General features: G+C 33.8%; 1 protein-coding gene and 2 long non-coding RNA genes across 5 annotated transcripts in view; all 3 read right to left on the reverse strand.

Moving 5' to 3' along the window:
* LOC122524951 (furin-like protease 1) overlaps positions 1-17,760 on the reverse strand; it is a 181,234-nt gene that overhangs the window by 138,554 nt on the left and 24,920 nt on the right. The gene's annotated exons all lie outside the window — the stretch shown is intronic.
* LOC122524957 lies at positions 432-16,329 on the reverse strand. Its single transcript, XR_006305673.1, has 2 exons — positions 16,219-16,329; positions 432-601 (listed from the first exon to the last, which is right to left on the reverse strand). It is a non-coding gene; the product is annotated as an uncharacterized LOC122524957 (long non-coding RNA).
* Positions 1,907-2,452, reverse strand: LOC122524960. Its single transcript, XR_006305677.1, has 2 exons — positions 2,258-2,452; positions 1,907-1,965 (listed from the first exon to the last, which is right to left on the reverse strand). It is a non-coding gene; the product is annotated as an uncharacterized LOC122524960 (long non-coding RNA).

Consider the following 17,760-nt stretch of genomic DNA (forward strand, 5'->3'; position numbering starts at 1 on the left):
CGATTTGATAAATTAGTCGATGCACGTTCTATAGAAACTATTACAAAAGAATACGGTAAAGATACTTAATGAGTGAATAAAGTCAAAAAATCTTTGATCTAATTAACTCGAAAGAGAATATATAGTTCGAAAGAGATCGAACGTTCGGTCAACGAAGCAGAGATATATTGTGTATGCTGTACTGGACCATCGAACAGAGTTCTCCCTACCGTAGACATTGCTGCACTGTACACGTTGATCAACGCTAGCAATGTTCACGATCAGAGAGTAAGAGAGTAAGAGAGAGAGAGAAAGAGAGAGAGAGAGAGAAGAGTGACACAAGCCAATATCGGACCAAGATTGACAAGGATTTGGAGTGGCCGTTCATCGATTTTGACGCGCTTTCAACGTATTACAGCCGTGTATCTCTCTCTCTCTCTCTCTCTTTCTCCTTTTTCCTCTTCCTTCCCCTCTACGCGCCTTTCTGAAGTCCACTCTCGTGTATCTAATCGATGTTGCTACTAAAAATATAGCACAAATGTTCGTACCTATGGTAGAGATTTAGGTGTCGTACTACGTGGATAAGGATTTGACCATGTTTCTCTTTCACGACGGAGCTTACCTGAAACATAAAATACGATTTATCATGTTAGTACGAGTCTGTGATAAACTTTAACAGTATTAAAACAGATTATATATTATTTAATGTAATTAGTTGAGAAATTTTCGTATTATGAAATAATACGAATTATATGCAGTATATATTTCAAAATTGTTTAGTTGGATTAATTTTTTTTTCGAGTGAAAGTGTAACAGTAAAATTAAAAAAAGGAAAAATAAAACTTTTACAGATTATATATTATTTATCGTAATTATTGAGATATTTATATTACGAAATAATATGAATTATGCGATATATTCGAAAATTGATTAGTTAGATTAGTTGTTCTGCTAATAAAAATGTAGTAGTAAAAGTAATAAGCAAATTTATAAGGAAAAATGAAACTTTTACGTTTGGTTAGATATCCTATAATTTTTCATAAGGTTTTTCTCTCTTTGATTTCGCGTGTAGACGATGGTTTATCGTATGAGTCACTTCCGTTCTCGGAATTTACGATGATACGCGGGAAGAGATCTGCGCGTATTATCTACGACGAGAAGGGGTTATATGAATGAAGCCAAGAAGATTGGCGGTGAACTATGATCGACGGTAGCATGCGTGATGGTCTCCCTCAACGAGAATAATCGAAGGGAAACGTAACGAAATGTGCTGGAGGTCATCGCGAGTGATAATACGTGACTTGGGTCAGAAAAACGATTATTGGTGTTAGCGTTAGTCGCGAAACTAATCAAATGAAGGCAAGAGAGAGAGAGAGAGAGAGAGAACGAGTTTTGAAAATATCGTGTCAATGAATTTTTCATTAAAACTCGAACGTACAGCTTTGTTCGAAACAAAAATGAAAATTAAAAAAACCGAGTAACAAAATGTTTCCGTTAAAACAACAATTATTAATTATCCTTTAAAAAGCAATATCCATGCTTTTTATTATAATTTTTGATTAAAAGTATACAGAAAATATAATCGAACACCAACCAGAATTTATTTAAAACGCATCGTCGTTCAGACAATGACCGCCGCCGCTTTGTACTTGTCAAACACAGTGTTCTTTACACAACAAGCTGTCGACGTTTAATTGGCACGTTGCCCTTAAACGTTATAAGAGGACAAAACCTGTTTCCAATATTTTCCAATTATTGGAAAATACACCATGGATAATCATTTTTCTTAATACAGCGGATGCCGAGCTGTGCTATCGTTTCATTAATAACAACCCTTATCCACTTAAAAGAATAAACTTTATCTTTGTCACAATCATTCTTTTTAATTCTTTCTTTCCCTCTTCCTCTTCTTCTTCTTCTTCTTCTCTTCTTCTTACTTTTCCCACACGTGTTTGTTCTCATGCAGTAAATCGATACCTTATACACCTGTATATATATAAGAGTACATTTTTCTTTACAGATTGTATTGTAAAATAAAGAAAAATCAGTTTCATGATATACAACATTTCGTGACGTTAAATCGATTATTTATCGGAATAAACGATAAATTTAAATGAAAAAATATTTATTTTGTTCATTACGTTAGTACATATGAAATCTTAAAAGGGTAGAATAAAAGAATAGGATAAGAGGATTTCGGGCATTTATTCAAAATGATTCTATGCGGGCACATCTATTATGCGTGCTACGACCTAATTACCAAGATTAGAAGACGTACTTTGGACGCCTATTAAAGTCCTAGTCCACTGTAGAGATCGCCACATCGGTGAATATTAATGATGGAACGTAACCTTCGGCCAGTTCCATTAATAAAATGTCCTGGTAGCGTCTCATTATGATGGGGCACGAACCCGCATAAAGAAGTTTGCCGACGATAACACCCTAGTACCATTACTCGTTTCTCTAAGAGAAATTCTTCGTCTCTTCGACCTCGACCTAACATAAACGAACATTTTTCATTATTCTAAATCAATGATACTGATTCATTTCAATTCGATTCTGCGCACACGCGATCAACCCCTTCTTTTTTCAACAACATTCTGAATTAAAGTATAATATATTAAAAATGCATTTATTTCTAATTTAAACCAATATAAATTATATAAGACGATTATTATTTTGGAATTTATTATTTTCCAATCATATTAACTTTAATATCTCGAATCTAATCTATTTACTTCGTTTTTTCTTTTTTTTTTTAATTTTTTCCTTCCTTTACGAGCTTGTTGTATAGTTCCTTTTAACTCTCTTCTGGTTCCATCGAATTTTTTCTTTTTATTTTTTCTTTCTTTTTTTTCTTTATTTCAACGCTTTGAAACTGCAGAAAGATTCAAAGAAAATGCCAAGGGAAACGGAAAGAGAGGAAATGGTAAAAGAGATAAAGAAAAAGAGGAAAGAGTAAACCCGTGGTCACACTTACGTCTCTACGTGTTCTCTTTATGAATAAATGCATTTACGGTTTTGTATCCTTTATGAATATATGTAGGTTCGAGAGATCGAGTTTACGAACGAAACTACTCTTGGCCATTCTAGATTTTAGGCTTCGATGAAGGAAAAGTAAAGAAGAAACATAAATTTCTTTTTCTTTCTCTTCGATTTTGCATACAAATTCCATTAGATCTAAAAAATAAAAAATAAAATTATCGCAAACGATACTTTCTCTCTCTTTTTTTTCTTTTTTGGTTTAATTTTGTCATTACGTCTTACAATTAAAAACTCTGAAATTAAAATCTCTGTTGTACTTCTTGCCTGCTTTTTGATATCGAGACATGGTTGGTAAAACGATAGTTCTCTGTCTCTTTCAACTCTTATCGATGTTAACGAATTATGCTTTTTCTCACTCGCAGCATTTCTCTCTTTCATTTTTATCTTCAACCGTTGCGATAATAGCGATCTCGTTGTCGCTTTGAGTTTCGTCCTTTCGTTAAAGTTACTGCAATATTATATCTTTTACATTTTCTTTATAAAGCGCTTTTTATAATCCAGGTTGCAAAAAAGTAAACAAGACAGAGAAAGAGAATAAGGATTTAATCGTCGAGTAGAAAGTTAAGCGTTGATTAAAAATCCGTACTACTAATGTTTTTACAATTTTTTCATAGATTTTTCACGATTATTTTTTTTCAAAAACATAACGCAATTATTTTTCTTCCTTTTATACGTATATTTTTAGATGTGCTTAATTAAATGAATTTTTCCTTTTTTTTTTAAATACATGTAACCAATATTTTAATAAGAAGATAAAAAAAATAAGATAACATATGAACGTTCGAGCAAATTAATTGAGTAAAAATAAAAAATAAAAGGTATTGTTTGAATGATTAATTAATAACGATGGTATTATTATAACTGGCATGATTTCAAATAGACAGCGTAATAATCAGTGGGTGTTCTTTCAGCAAAGACAACGGGTAAAAATTTGAGCCAATTGTTAGTCGGAAAAAAAGCTGGAAACAACGACGGAGACGAAAAAGAGAGAACGAACGAAATGGAAAGAACTTTCAGCGTGAAACTACGTTGAAATCTTCCGGCGTTGTATTTAGACGTCATTAGCCTTGTACTCCGCCATTCTACAATGGACTTTGAAACGACTAACCGTCGTTTGCTTACGATTATTTCCTAGAGTGTTTGTTTATAATTGCGAGACTATTTTTTAACCAAGGAATATTCATTTCGTTAATTAGTATATGCACCGTTAGTTGAATTTTTGTTTCTTTTTCTTCATTTTCGTATTTCCTCCTCGTCCCATCGATCAATCGTGGATACTTCAACAAAATAAAATTTGCCTCCAGATAGGTAAAATTATTTCATTAGTTAAATATGAAATGATTTATTGAAAATATTCATCATTTATCGACATTAATGAGAATATATTATATTTATTTCGTGTATTTATTTATTTGCATGATATCGTAATCGATTATAAAAAAAAAAAAAAAAAAAAAGAATAAAGGAATTCTTCCGCATCGTCGTTTCGAATAATATAATATAACGAGAGACATTTATTCGATATAACTATAACATAATGTTTATTCGGCGATCAATATGTTAAATAATAACATTTAATATCGTTAAAACATGCGTTAGTATTACCAACCGACGATTTCTCATGAATAAAAAGCGAACGAATACAAATAAGTTCCGTCTTTCGATGTTAGCTAACCGTAAATAGGAGTAACATTCGAAGTACACACGATGTGCTGCTGCTGCTGAAAAATACCGAGGTGCTACGTGTTTCAAATAAAAGTACGGATCGTGAATCTTGAGAAATGGTAAAACAGGGGAAGCCTTAAGCCCGCCTGGAAGGAAGATGGATAAGAAAGTGTGTAATCATAAAAAAAAAAAAGATAAACATCGCGTGCATGCGTGCGTGCGTACGTGCATGCGTGCATGCGTGCATACGTGAGTGCAAGTATATTATGCTCACGAGAAACGTGTGAGTGGTGTTCGTTGCAATATCTGATACACAGTCAGTTACACAAATTGGATAACTATTCTTAGAATCGAACGAATAATTCGACAATTTGCACAGTTATTATTTAGTATGAAAAAAAAATTAAAAAATTTTTTAAATATGTGATAAATTGAAAAAGAAAAAAAGATACTCTATAGCAAGGATAAAAATTAAAAAATGTAATACAAAAAAGAGTATTATCTATTTAAATAAAATATCAACGTGGGAGTAAAAACGTTGACGAAACATAACAACATGTAGCATCCTATTGTATAACATATCTGTTACAAACTCATCATTGATGATTGCGTTGCTTGATCACGAAAATATTAAACATGTTTCATCTATCGTTTGCAGGTAAGCCGCATGTCAAAAGCAGACGCATTTAATAACAACATCGAATCGGTATCGACGTTTTAACATGAAAAACGTAAAATTATGTATTGAATATGATCATCGAATGGTGACAGAGATTTCATTTGAACATTTGTGTAATGTGAAACGAGTAAATAAATAAATAAATTGCTCAACCGCTATGATTTTATGCCTATTAAGATAATAATTTCAATAAATATTATGTCGAATCATTAATAAAATCATTTACTATAAGATCAATATCATTTATCGACGACGTGAAATAACATATATAATCCGGTTTCCGTGTGTAATCTGAGAATTAAACTAATCGTCGTTTATCCCTTATCCGACTTGATCTTCTTTCGATGAGGCTTCACTAAGAAAGCATCTACCTGAATTTCATTCACTTTAATCGATTAAATCGAACCCAAATCACCAACTTTTTATAGTTGATCTGTCAAAATTTTGTCAAAATTATTTCAACACACACGAAATGTACATATTTAATTGCGATCGTTATTATTTTATGGAATATCAAAATAAATATAATATAAATTTACAGCAGCATGTGTCGATAAAAATAAATATTCATTCGCGTTTTTTTCCTGGATAAACCAAATCAAAGATCGAGATCAAAGATTGCGAACGACTACTAGAAGGAAACTAAGCTCAACCAATTTTCGGTAGAGCCAATTTCCTCGAGATAAAACTCACAGAATCTTTCGAGACGAAAGAAATGCTAGGGAGATGAGATTGTTGTGAAAGTATTTCCAAGAGTTTCAACGATCTACTATAAATGTTATTGACCACGTCCGCCTAGAAACATCGTTCGCAGTACCATCCACTAGAATGGTATTTGCTGCAAAGGCATCTTCGGTTCTACGAATAAGGAACCATTCCTAGACGCAATACTATTCGACATTCTCCCAATAAATTACATTTCCCACATACAAATCGCGTATCACGCAGATTCATTGCTCAACCGGTAACAACGATATACTATTATATTCTTTTCAATAATCTTGAACATCTATTTATTAACATCGAAATAAAAAAATACATGAAATATTCAAATATAATCCTACGAAGATTCTATAATTATGATTCACCGTTCTTTATCCACAAAATTCGTATGCACATGACTATTAATGCATCACCCATTTAGTATTCAAATTTGAAATTCGAATGAGACAAAGAGTTTAATTATCATCGTGAAATACGATTCTTTCGACACGATTTTTACGCCATTCAAACAAATAGCTTTACCACGTATTATCGAGCGATGCAATTTTTTCGTAAAAAGCGAAACCGTTCGTCGAATTGGAAAAAGCGTATCCATTTTGGCATGAAATTTTTGCGGTAAGAAAATATTCATTTATATATGATAATACAAACATTCCAATTTAAATATTAAAATACATATATATATATATATATTATCGAGAATAAAATACGCATTAAGATAAATCGTTGAATATCGTTTTTAAAGGAAAGATAAATTATTACTTGTTCGTTATGAAATGTTCGCTCGGTGTAATATTTTTCTTCTTCCGTTCCGAGTCGTTGCCTTGGCCGCAGACAAATCATGAAAGTAAGGATCGCTTAACGCGTCTAGGAAAAGCCGGATTTGCGCTACCGTCGGCCTTATCATAAAATACAATTCTATACTTGCTACAGAAAATATCATTTTTCCATCCATCGTATCAGAACACCCCGGTCCTTCCAACAGGAATCACAGATTTTATTTTTATTCTCATTCTCACTCCTTTCTCTTTTTCTCTCTTTCTCTTTATCTACCCTACTATTATTCTTTTCTTTTATTTTATTTTTTCTTGACATATACTCGGTGTGCTCGCTTTAATCATAGCCAACAAATCTTTGATAAATCTAATTCTAATACCCATTTAAAGTTCCGTTTAAAGAGACAGAAAACTGATCCCAACAAGTTAAGAAAACGAAATCGCATTCATCCCGAACGTAGGAAAAGCGAAGTTGGCTCATGAATTATCCATAAAGAGAAAGAGAGAGAGAGAGAGAGAGATAAAAAAAAAGAAAGAAAGATATCTCGCTTAAGGCTCGCGTCCTCGCCATGTTGGAACTTTGGCCGCGTATACAAACAGCCTCATACATTTCAATGGAAAACCTTGATGGAAATCCCAACGAAACAAACTTTTCTAACCGTGCACAACGAATTACTACTACTCGTCCAATAACTTAACGAGCTCTCTTTTTCCATCGGTTGATAAATACAACACTAAATTCCCACGTAAATCGTTGAAATATACGTTCCAAAAAAGATCACCGGATATAAATATATATATATAACGAATGTTCTCACATATCCCTGACTCAACTTCGTTCGCGAACGAAACGAGTTGTTCGTTGTTTCACGTCCAGCCTAGTATACGATCTGCAATCCTTTCTCATTCTCTTTATCTTTTTATCATTTGTCTTTCGACGAAAGATTAAACAAGGAAAAAGACAAGAAAGAGTAAAAGACAAAGAACGTGTGTCTCCCGGGGTCAGTTAAAAATGACCAATGAAAACATTCAATTTGATGAGTTTAATCGAATTAATCGAAAACGAATGTGTATACGTATCTAAAGCCAAAAATAAAAAAAGTAAGATAGTAAATATAACAGGATTTTCGTTCTGTTGCAACTGACCGAATTAAATACGAGTAAATAATAGTAAATATATCGTTAATCCGGTCAATTTTTCTCTCTCTCTCTCTCTCTCTCTCTCTCTCGCCGCTTTTCTGCTCCCAAGAGAAAATACTTTATCCGAGGAGTTAGCGAAGTACGACGAGTTACGTCCGATATCAAAGGGAAGCAGAAAATTTCACGGAGCATTTAGCAACGTCTAACGAGTAATCGACGCTTCAAACTCAACCGACGAACGTCAAAGTATAGTAAAGTAATCCGATTTCGTAGGATAAACGGATCGATTCTACGCGTCGATGAACGGAAAAAAGATAAGACGCAGAGGGAAAACGCGAACGTACCTTTTACAACAAAAAAAATTTTTTAATTTTCTTTTTTAACTTTTTTTTTATTCTGACCTTTCGATCAAGGAAGTAAAAAAGACATTTTTTACTAACGAAAAGAATAGATAGGAACAAATATACGGAGAGCTCGTTGGAACGAACGTTTAAATTATATTTTTTGTTCTTCCTTTATTTTTTCCAAACGTGAAACATTTTTTCATGTGATTTAAAAAAAAAAAAAACAGAGAAGGAAAAGTTAAAACCAGAAAGAGAAATGGATTAAACGATGAAGGTTGATACACGTAATGTACTATGCATATAAGTACTCACGTCGATACTCGTTTCGGTAAGAAGAGGATAGACGGGATTCAATGTAAATCAAGGTAGTTCTATGAACGCCAAACACATCTGGGGGCTTTCGTTAAAATCGCAATGCCTGGATCCGACTGCGATATTTTTCTCTACTTTCTTCCTTCTTCGCTTGTTCTCTCTTATACATGCATACATTTATGCATTTGCACGTTGAACGCGTGGCAACAAATACACATATATACGTATATGCAAACGCAAAACGTAAAACACCTAACGTACACACATGAAAAATCTATTTCACCTTCTTTTCGAATTTCTCTTTTTCTTTTTCTTTTTCTTTCTTCACTTTATACTTTTCCTTCAGTCGACTTCCTTCTTCCTCTCATCGCATCTTATCCTCTTATTCTTCCCACAACATACATCTATCTATCTATTCGTACGTCGATCTATTTATTTATCTCTCTTTCTTTCTTTCTTTCTCATTTGCTCAACTCAATTTCGCTATAAACCACGCAAACGACTCGTAATGCCGAACAAGAATACTCACGTCTTCATATAAACGCTAATAATACAAATAAATTATTTCTTTATAAGACGAAAATTACAATTAGTATTCATTCAAGTATGAATTCATATGGCAGATATTAGAAAGCGCTTAGTCGTTTTTTCTATTTCATTTCTTTATTTAACACTTTCGCGAATGTCTGCTCTCAGGTGAAATTCTTAAATGAACTGAACACACAATTTATACAAAGTCTATAGCTAAATTGTATTATTTAAATGGACATAATATATTATATCTAAATATTGCTTTATCGTATCGTGCACATAATTATCTATTATTTACGAATGATTACTAAAAAGCTAAAGATTTTCAAATAACGTAGAACTGAATGTTACTTAAAAACTTTTAAATGACGTAGAAATCTACATTACTGGTCACGAAAGTGTGTTAATAAAATAATATAAAAAAATCTTGTCGCGTGACTGTAAACCAGTAAGGTAAGTATATGAAAATGAAATAAACGTTATATTATGATATCATATCAGTATTAAAAATAATCAAAAACTACTAAAGAATAGATTTCCGGTGACTTAATGCGTTACAATACAGATGTCGAATTGACGAAAGTTAGACTTTGAGAAGTCTTGAAAATTCCAACAACGTCTTCGTTTACGGTTTCCTGCTTCTGTTACGAGACTACCCTAACTCTCTCTCTTTCTCTCTCTCTCTCTCTCCTATTTTCTTTACGTAGTTCTCCATGGATTGTGTGCCATTTACAAGTAAGTCTAGTCAGGCGGCGTGTTCACTGAAACGCACCATTGAGTCGTGCAAAAGCGACGATGAGAAAGATACGGAAGCGTAAGTTCGATCGAATTTTTCTTTATCTTAAAGGAGAAAGAGTAAGAAAGAAAAAGAGAGAGAGAGAGAGAGAGAGAGAGAGAGAGAGAGAGAGAGAGTTGGAACTGCATTGTTTCAAAGCTAGAATGGCATCTGTAGCACCGTTACGACCTAAGTGTCATGAGAGATCTTCCAGTCTCTTGGTAGAAAGGAACAGAGAAAGAGAGAGAGACAAAGACAGACAGATACATTCGCCTTGGAATATAAGCGAGACAAAAAGTGACGACCTACTTTGTAAATTTTATATCGCGAAAATTGAAACTCCCTTTTTCCGTCTACTCTTTCGAAGCCTTCGTCTCGAGATCACCGAGAGTTTCAATTCGATCGAACGCGAGCGTCCTACTTGTAACGTTTCGAGAGGAATAAAATAACGTAAAACGATATTTCTCTACTCTGTAGAAGTTATCATTTATACGTCCTTTACGTCTGCAAATGCTGGAGAGTTGAATTTTTCTAGTTTGCCTGGTCTTGGCGTACGCGTTAATGGAAGAGACCGTTCGTGCCGCGAGTACTACCTCTAACCAATGTGCATATACACATACTATATATATATATATATATATATAGGTGGTAACGTATATACCTATCCACATATATACTTACATAGATAGGTATATACGTAAGTAGAAACCGGTTGTCCCGGTCAGTCGTGGTAATTTTTATCGCGAACGGTTACAGACAGCTTCTCGAATTCACGGGAGCATGGCAAAGAATCGTTCTGTTCTAACGATTACGCGAGCAAACACGTGAGAGATAAGTTTTTAAATATATGCCGATAAGCTGTAATGTTTAACCAACCAGCGTTTGGCCTTGAATAAGTTAACATTTTAAATGAATGATTTTGTTGCTCGAATACACGTAACATCATACGTCATAAAGATATTATTTTAATGAAAAGTTTCCAAAGCAAAACAAAAAACTTGAGAATGAATTGATTAAAGTTGATAAAAAAGAAATTAATTATGCCTACTTTTAACGTCTTTTATTTATTCATCGATTATTATCAGTCCGATGATCGTCAAGAAAATTCTTCATATTGTAGCAGACTATACTAATGAAGAACATTGCAATACTCATGGACGCTCATGGTAACGCCCGCTTCACTGTAAGTACCGGTTACGGAAACCAGCGTTGTTATTCTACCGCACACATCGTGCAGACCGGTCTCTCTCGAACTCACGTAAGCGTAGAAGGAACAAACGGTCGGCCCTTCGGATAATTACGTGACCGTCGTCGTAGCTAGGTTCATGCCCTTTTGCTTGTGTCCACTAGCTACCTTTTTTGTTCGTTTGTATGTTTGCTCAAACGCATCTCTCGTGTCACTCGGTCGCGAATTCACATCTTTCTATTCATTTTACGCATTAAGACACATACAAATACAAAAAATAAAAAACTGGTCAAGGATTTCCTCTTAAGTTTCATCGATAACGATTAAGAAAATAAACCAAACGCAAATTGATATTTTAACAGGATTTTCAATATTTTTAATCAACCTATTCTTATGAGAATAAACCATATATAATACGCACATAAATATGTATATACCGCATTGTCATATCACACGGATTTAAAAATTTTAATTAATTACTCGTATATTATTTACTTGGAAATAAAGTTGCAACACTAGTTCGGAAGAACTGGTAAGAATAAAAGAAGTAATTTATATCGGTGACGTTATTCTTTTTCGCGCGATAGAACTCGAACGCTAGCAGGATAATATCGAAAAGTATATACGAATCGACAATCGATTCGGATTTCGTAAGAATCGTTGACGGTGAGGAAAATAATGTGAAAAGGCAATTCTGTTAAAGAAAGAAAGAGAAAAAGAATTAAAGGATATAGAAATAGAAAACGAGAGAGAGAGAGAGAGAGAGAGAAAGAGAGAGAGATTCAAAAAGCAATTGAGATAGACGAAATGAAATTGTCAATATTGCCATGCATATTTTATTATTTGCTTATATATATATATATACGAACCCATGCACGCACACACGTGTTACTATGTACACGTTATGCATAGGCCATCACGAAGACGACGAAAGATTTGCGAATACAAGATGGAAAATGATATCTCTCTCAGCTCTACGGGATTTATATCGGTAAGTCGAAACAGGTGTCGCATATCCACGAGAAATACTTGCAAAGAGGATTTCGCGGAGTGATAACTCTAAAGAGGGGGGGGGCGGGGGGGATTTTGTACGTCGATGTTATCTAAGTTACGACTCGAAGCGTAAAATGTCTATGTATATGCGCAGGCGCGCATGATTAAATTGCAAAAACTTATAGCTGCAACGTGTATATATATATGCATACGTATACACACGTATCCAGATGACTATATAATAAAATATTGCATAGTATATATTTACACTATAAATATCGTTCGTATATTCTTTTTCTATATTGTTTAACTCGACCAATCGCTGATACGGTCCTTTTACTTCTTCTTTACGTTCGAATGACTACGCGTATATAAATTCGATAAAAAAAAACTCGCTGGCTACGTAATAAAAGTTAGCTTTATATTTCCAGTATTTTTGTTTCATATTAACGATAACGCATTTCTAAAACACAGACACAACAGGTCTACGTCTGTGTAAAGATCAAATAAAATAAAATAAAATGAAAGCAAATCAAATCAAATCAAATCAAATCAAATCAAATATAAATAATAGAGTAATACGTTTTTATTAAACCCATCAAAGAAAAATCCAATGATATTTATTAAGAATAAAATGTTATTACCTATTGCGGTTGAAAACGAACGATTTTCTAGAGAAAATCGTTTACGGTAGGGTTTCGTAGTTCGTCTTTGTAGGAGAGATACGATAAAAAGAAAAAAAAAAAAGATCGACGATAAGAAGAAAAATACAGTGAAAGGAAGAAAGCCAAGGTGGGAATCCTGGAAATCCTCTTTTGGAAGATAACGCTGTAAGATTTTACTTGCGTTGAGAGAGCACGAGACGAAGTAATTGAAGGTGCCTAGCCGTCTGAAGAACTTCTTTCGTTTTATCACTAAACGCGTTATACTCACACTGTGTAAATCACTAACGCGATATCCCCTTTTACAAATCTACAATTTTTTCTTTTATCAAAAACGAAAAAAAGAAAAACAACTTTCAAGATTTTAACTTTCGAAATATATCACACATCTGTCTTACGTGACACAACTTTCAAGATTATATTTGTTCATACATTTTGAACGATGTTATTTTTAAATCAACCGTCCGATAGTCATGGCATTTCTTCACAAAGATACAGACCTTTCTTTATTTTAATTACGATAACACACTAAAAATAACTTTCTTTAAATTCAGCTTCAATTCGAAGCTTTAAATACGCGTTGAGAAGATTTTCTTTAAGAGAGTTTACGATAGTGATGAAAATCCGCTTAAATCTCCTTCAATTTATCCAAAACTATACGAACGTCTTGCAATCGAGCTTCTATATAACAAAAACAATATAGCAATAACTATTACGGATTTCTAATGGAATATAAACAAAATATAAAAGAGAAAAACACGAGTAAATAATTGATACGATGACGACACTTCTTGTTCGCAGTTTATTTAACTTACGTCGAACTCCACCAACTAATTCTATCGATTCTTCGTTAAAAGAAGATAATAAGAGAAAAAGAGTGGGAGAGGGTGAGAGAGAGAAATAGAAAAGGAGTGGAAAGAATAAAAGAAGTATAAGAGGGAAATGGAAGAAGGAAAACAAAATGACGACCAAGTAAGAAGGAATAAGAGGATGAGGGAGAAGAAAGGAGGAAGGTAAAGTTTATCTCGATAGATGAGAGAGAAGAAGTTGGAAGAAGAGAATGGAGAGTGAGGAGAGAATAATAACAAGTAGGAGGAGAGTACGAAATGGAAGTTCCGTGAAATCGAGCTTACGTAGAAGACTGAAATAGCAAGAGAGAGAATGAGAGAAGATGAGAGAGGATAAGAGAGGATGAGAGAGGATGAGAAAGAAAGAGAGAGAGTGAGAGAGAGAGAGAGAGAGAGAGAGAGGGAGAAAGAGTTCACGACCTGCTGTACTTCGAGCAAGCGTTTCCGCATCTGACATAAATAATAAACGCCACGATAAAATTAAATAGGTGGAAATATCTTAATTTATCTATCCCCAACGAGGTTTGTTTCTATCTTAAATTTCATTTTTCTTTTTTATTTTCTCTTTTTATTTTCTTTTTTCCAACTGTCAGCGTAGCTTATCGAGAGTGATAAAGAAATACGATGATTTGCTTAACTTAAACACGACAGTAGAGTATAACTTCTGTAAAAGAAGATAAAAAAGAAAAAAAAACACTTTATATTATCTAGAAAGTTAAAATAAAGAGCGGTCGTTACGAAAGCATCTAATCAACGATTTAAATGGCTTTCAATTTAATTATTTGAAGAAAACAAAAATGACTAGACGAAATTGTTATTTCTTAAAAAACTAATTTAAAAAAGGGGAAACGGAACAAGAGCTAGGAAATTATTGAACTTGGATGACGTATCGTTAGAAATGTATAGAAAAAAAAAGTAATAAAACTAGAAGATATAATATATAAATTCAACGAACGTCATCGAAAAGTTAAAGAGGATAAAAGTGACAAAAGTTACAAATTACTTTTGATTCTTCTATTGAACGGCAATCTTTCTAATCAGAGAAAATCCCATACCCTTGAGAGTACTCCCGTTGGTCACAATACTAGAAACCATTCGATAATGAATTTTTCAAATAGATCTACCTACAGCTCCCTTTTCTCAACTCTTTCTTAATTGGACGTCACTTTTTAGACGTGCGAAGCTTCCCTGATTAGTTCTGAGTGTTTCCATTCCCGTTAAAAGGCGATAATAAAAAAGTAACAGAACGATTCTTCCGAAAGTCACGTTTTCTCTCGTCTCGAGGCTTAACTACGATAATATGAAAAATCGATTGAAAATGCGAGAAAGAGAGAGAGGGAAAGAAAATCATACGAATTAACAAACTTTTTACCGAACGTCGTATAAGTAAATAAGAAAAATAAATCTCGCTTAAAATGTTCTACCTAAATGTAAAAGCATTTGAAATGAATTGAAACGTGCATCGGAATCCCGAGAATGTGCTTTTTCTTAATTTTATTTCATTTATTTTAACCGTCGGAGATTTTCTCATCAGTGAAGAACTTTAGACGAACTTATCGAAAAAGATACGTAGACATTTCAAATAAAACTTTAATGGATTCCAGTAATGTAATACATTTATATAAAACTGTTCCTCTCTCTCTCTCTCTCTCTCTCTTTTTTACTTTCTTTCTTTTTCTCGATCGGACGACCTGTCCTAATTTCACTGATTTTCAGAAAACGAAATGCATAAAATGAATATGTAACGATATTGCTTGCTTGGATTCGTACGCACGCATAAGTACATGCCTACATATACACGTTATACTTACATATACATGTACTTACATAAATAGATACATTCGAGTATCGAGCCATTTAACTTAAACCAAGGCAAATAAGCATATGCATATGAGCATAACGTATGCATATACGGAATCTAGTATATTCCATCCTTTCGTCGTTAATCGAATAATGCCACGATCCGGAGACTACCGTACGATATCTCGTAACACATCACGCTCGCTGTATTAAAGCGTTACATCGATTCTCTCCTTGGTACGTAGGATACCACGTAACGTTACAACGCTACCGTCTTACGCTCCCTCGTCTCATATCTACAGGGTGTCTTATAACTAATTTCTAATTGCTACCACGTTCGTGATCATTTCAATTATAGTCGACGATTTTGACTCCTTAAAGTTAATTCATTTAACGACTTTTTATCAAAATTCATTTCTATATACGTTATCGTTCAAGTGTATACACACAATTCGATTAATTTATGAAAAACACCAATTGTATTATGTAATTTTGCCTTTTTCTTTTTTTATACTTTAACATGTCATCAATATAGTTATTTCGTGAATTAGATTTTATGTTTTAACGATAGCATATCCTACATAAAATCATATTCTATTCTACCAAAATAAGTTCGCTTTACCGTATACATCGTTGTTTCTTTTTCATGAGAAATACTAAAAGATGAAGTTTAAGATATCGATCGAACGACGAAGCAAAAATGTAACGGTTCTTAAATCTTTTCGATAGTACCAAAAAACTTTCACCAAAACAATTTTACCTATCGTAAAATACTAGCTCAGATTTCCAGACAATTTTAAGACGGGACACCGTGTATAGACGAAAGTGCATCGAGTCAATGTACCACCGAGCTGGATCAATGAAACTGATTACTCTCTCTCTCTCTCTCTTGCTCTTGTTAAAATAATTGTTGATGTGAGACAGATCCTGACTCTTCTCTTCTTTCTCAGTTACTTTTTTTTTTTCATTATTTTTTTTTCTTCTTCTTCTTCTTCTTCTTACTTGACTTGCTGGACACGACTTTCGAGGAGTCGTTCGGGCCCGCCGTTGTGTTTGTTTCGCGCGACTGAAGTCGTTCGCCGAGGGAATTGAATTAAATCGAGTTGAATCGAATTGGTTGCGTGTAGTTCACGGTCGTATACACGTACGTGAAGAGAAATAGAAGGAGAGAGAGAGAGAGAGAGAGAGACAGTAGAATCTGCGAATGCGCGCCGGAAGTAGGTAATTGCACTCTCGTGACGCACGTCTTCGTACTTCGCGAAGTTAAGTTCTGCAATTGATGCGTGGCAAATGGCATATGGGAACTCAAGTGCAAGGTTAGCGTACGAAGCCGCCGAACATTCGAGCTCAAATAGCTGCTCATTGAAGATTTGTGATAAGATATAATTGATAAGAAAATTGACAGAGATAATTAAAAAATACCGATGATTTTATCTTATTTAATTCCTTCTGATCTTTACAAAAATTATCCGCTCTTCTACCAATTCCTCCCCCCCTTGCCCCATAGTCTTCTAATAATACACCGTTGATTATAATTTTGATCAAAATATTGTAAGATATTTTCTACACTAGTTGCATACGCATTAATGATCAAGATATATAATATAATAAATCTGAAACCGTGGTTATATATATACGTACTTGACCCCATTCGTACGAGTGAAGGGATACGACAACTTATTGGTAACGAGTCTCACATGCATATAAAACGTTGACAGAAATCATTGAAAAAAAAAAATCGATAACTCTTATCATTTTAATATTTTCTTTCATTTTACTCAAAAGAGATTTTTTTCACGTTTCACAACACAATGGATTAAAATATTTCATACAAATATTCTACGACATATATTTGTATATTTTTAAAGTAAAAAGCTTTATCAATCGTATTTTTCAAAGAAAATCTGAAAGAAACTTGATAATATGAGGATGGTGGTAGTCCGAAAAGTAATTCGGGTTAGAGGAAAAATGAACAAAGATACGATCTTTTTCCTTTCCACTTCTCGAGCGTTATGTCGTCAAATCGAAGAAGAGTTCGATCTATCCCAGGATGAACACCTGAAAGTCACTTTATACGTGCTACCAGAGAGTAGAAAAGAGTAGACAATTCCGACCGGTCAAACTACTCTTCTCCTCGGCGATCGACCTCTCTCTTTCCTTTTCTCTTCTACTCTTATACCCCCCTCTCCTTCCTCCCTCTTCACCCTTTCACGTTCTCTCTCTCTTTCTTTATCTCACACACACTCTTCCTCATGAGATTCTGTTCGTTGTCCTCGTCGCACTCACCAACGAGGCAAAGTCT

The sequence above is a fragment of the Polistes fuscatus genome, unplaced genomic scaffold, assembly GCF_010416935.1.
Source record: "Polistes fuscatus isolate 324 unplaced genomic scaffold, CU_Pfus_HIC Scaffold8, whole genome shotgun sequence".
Classification (NCBI taxonomy): domain Eukaryota; kingdom Metazoa; phylum Arthropoda; class Insecta; order Hymenoptera; family Vespidae; genus Polistes; species Polistes fuscatus.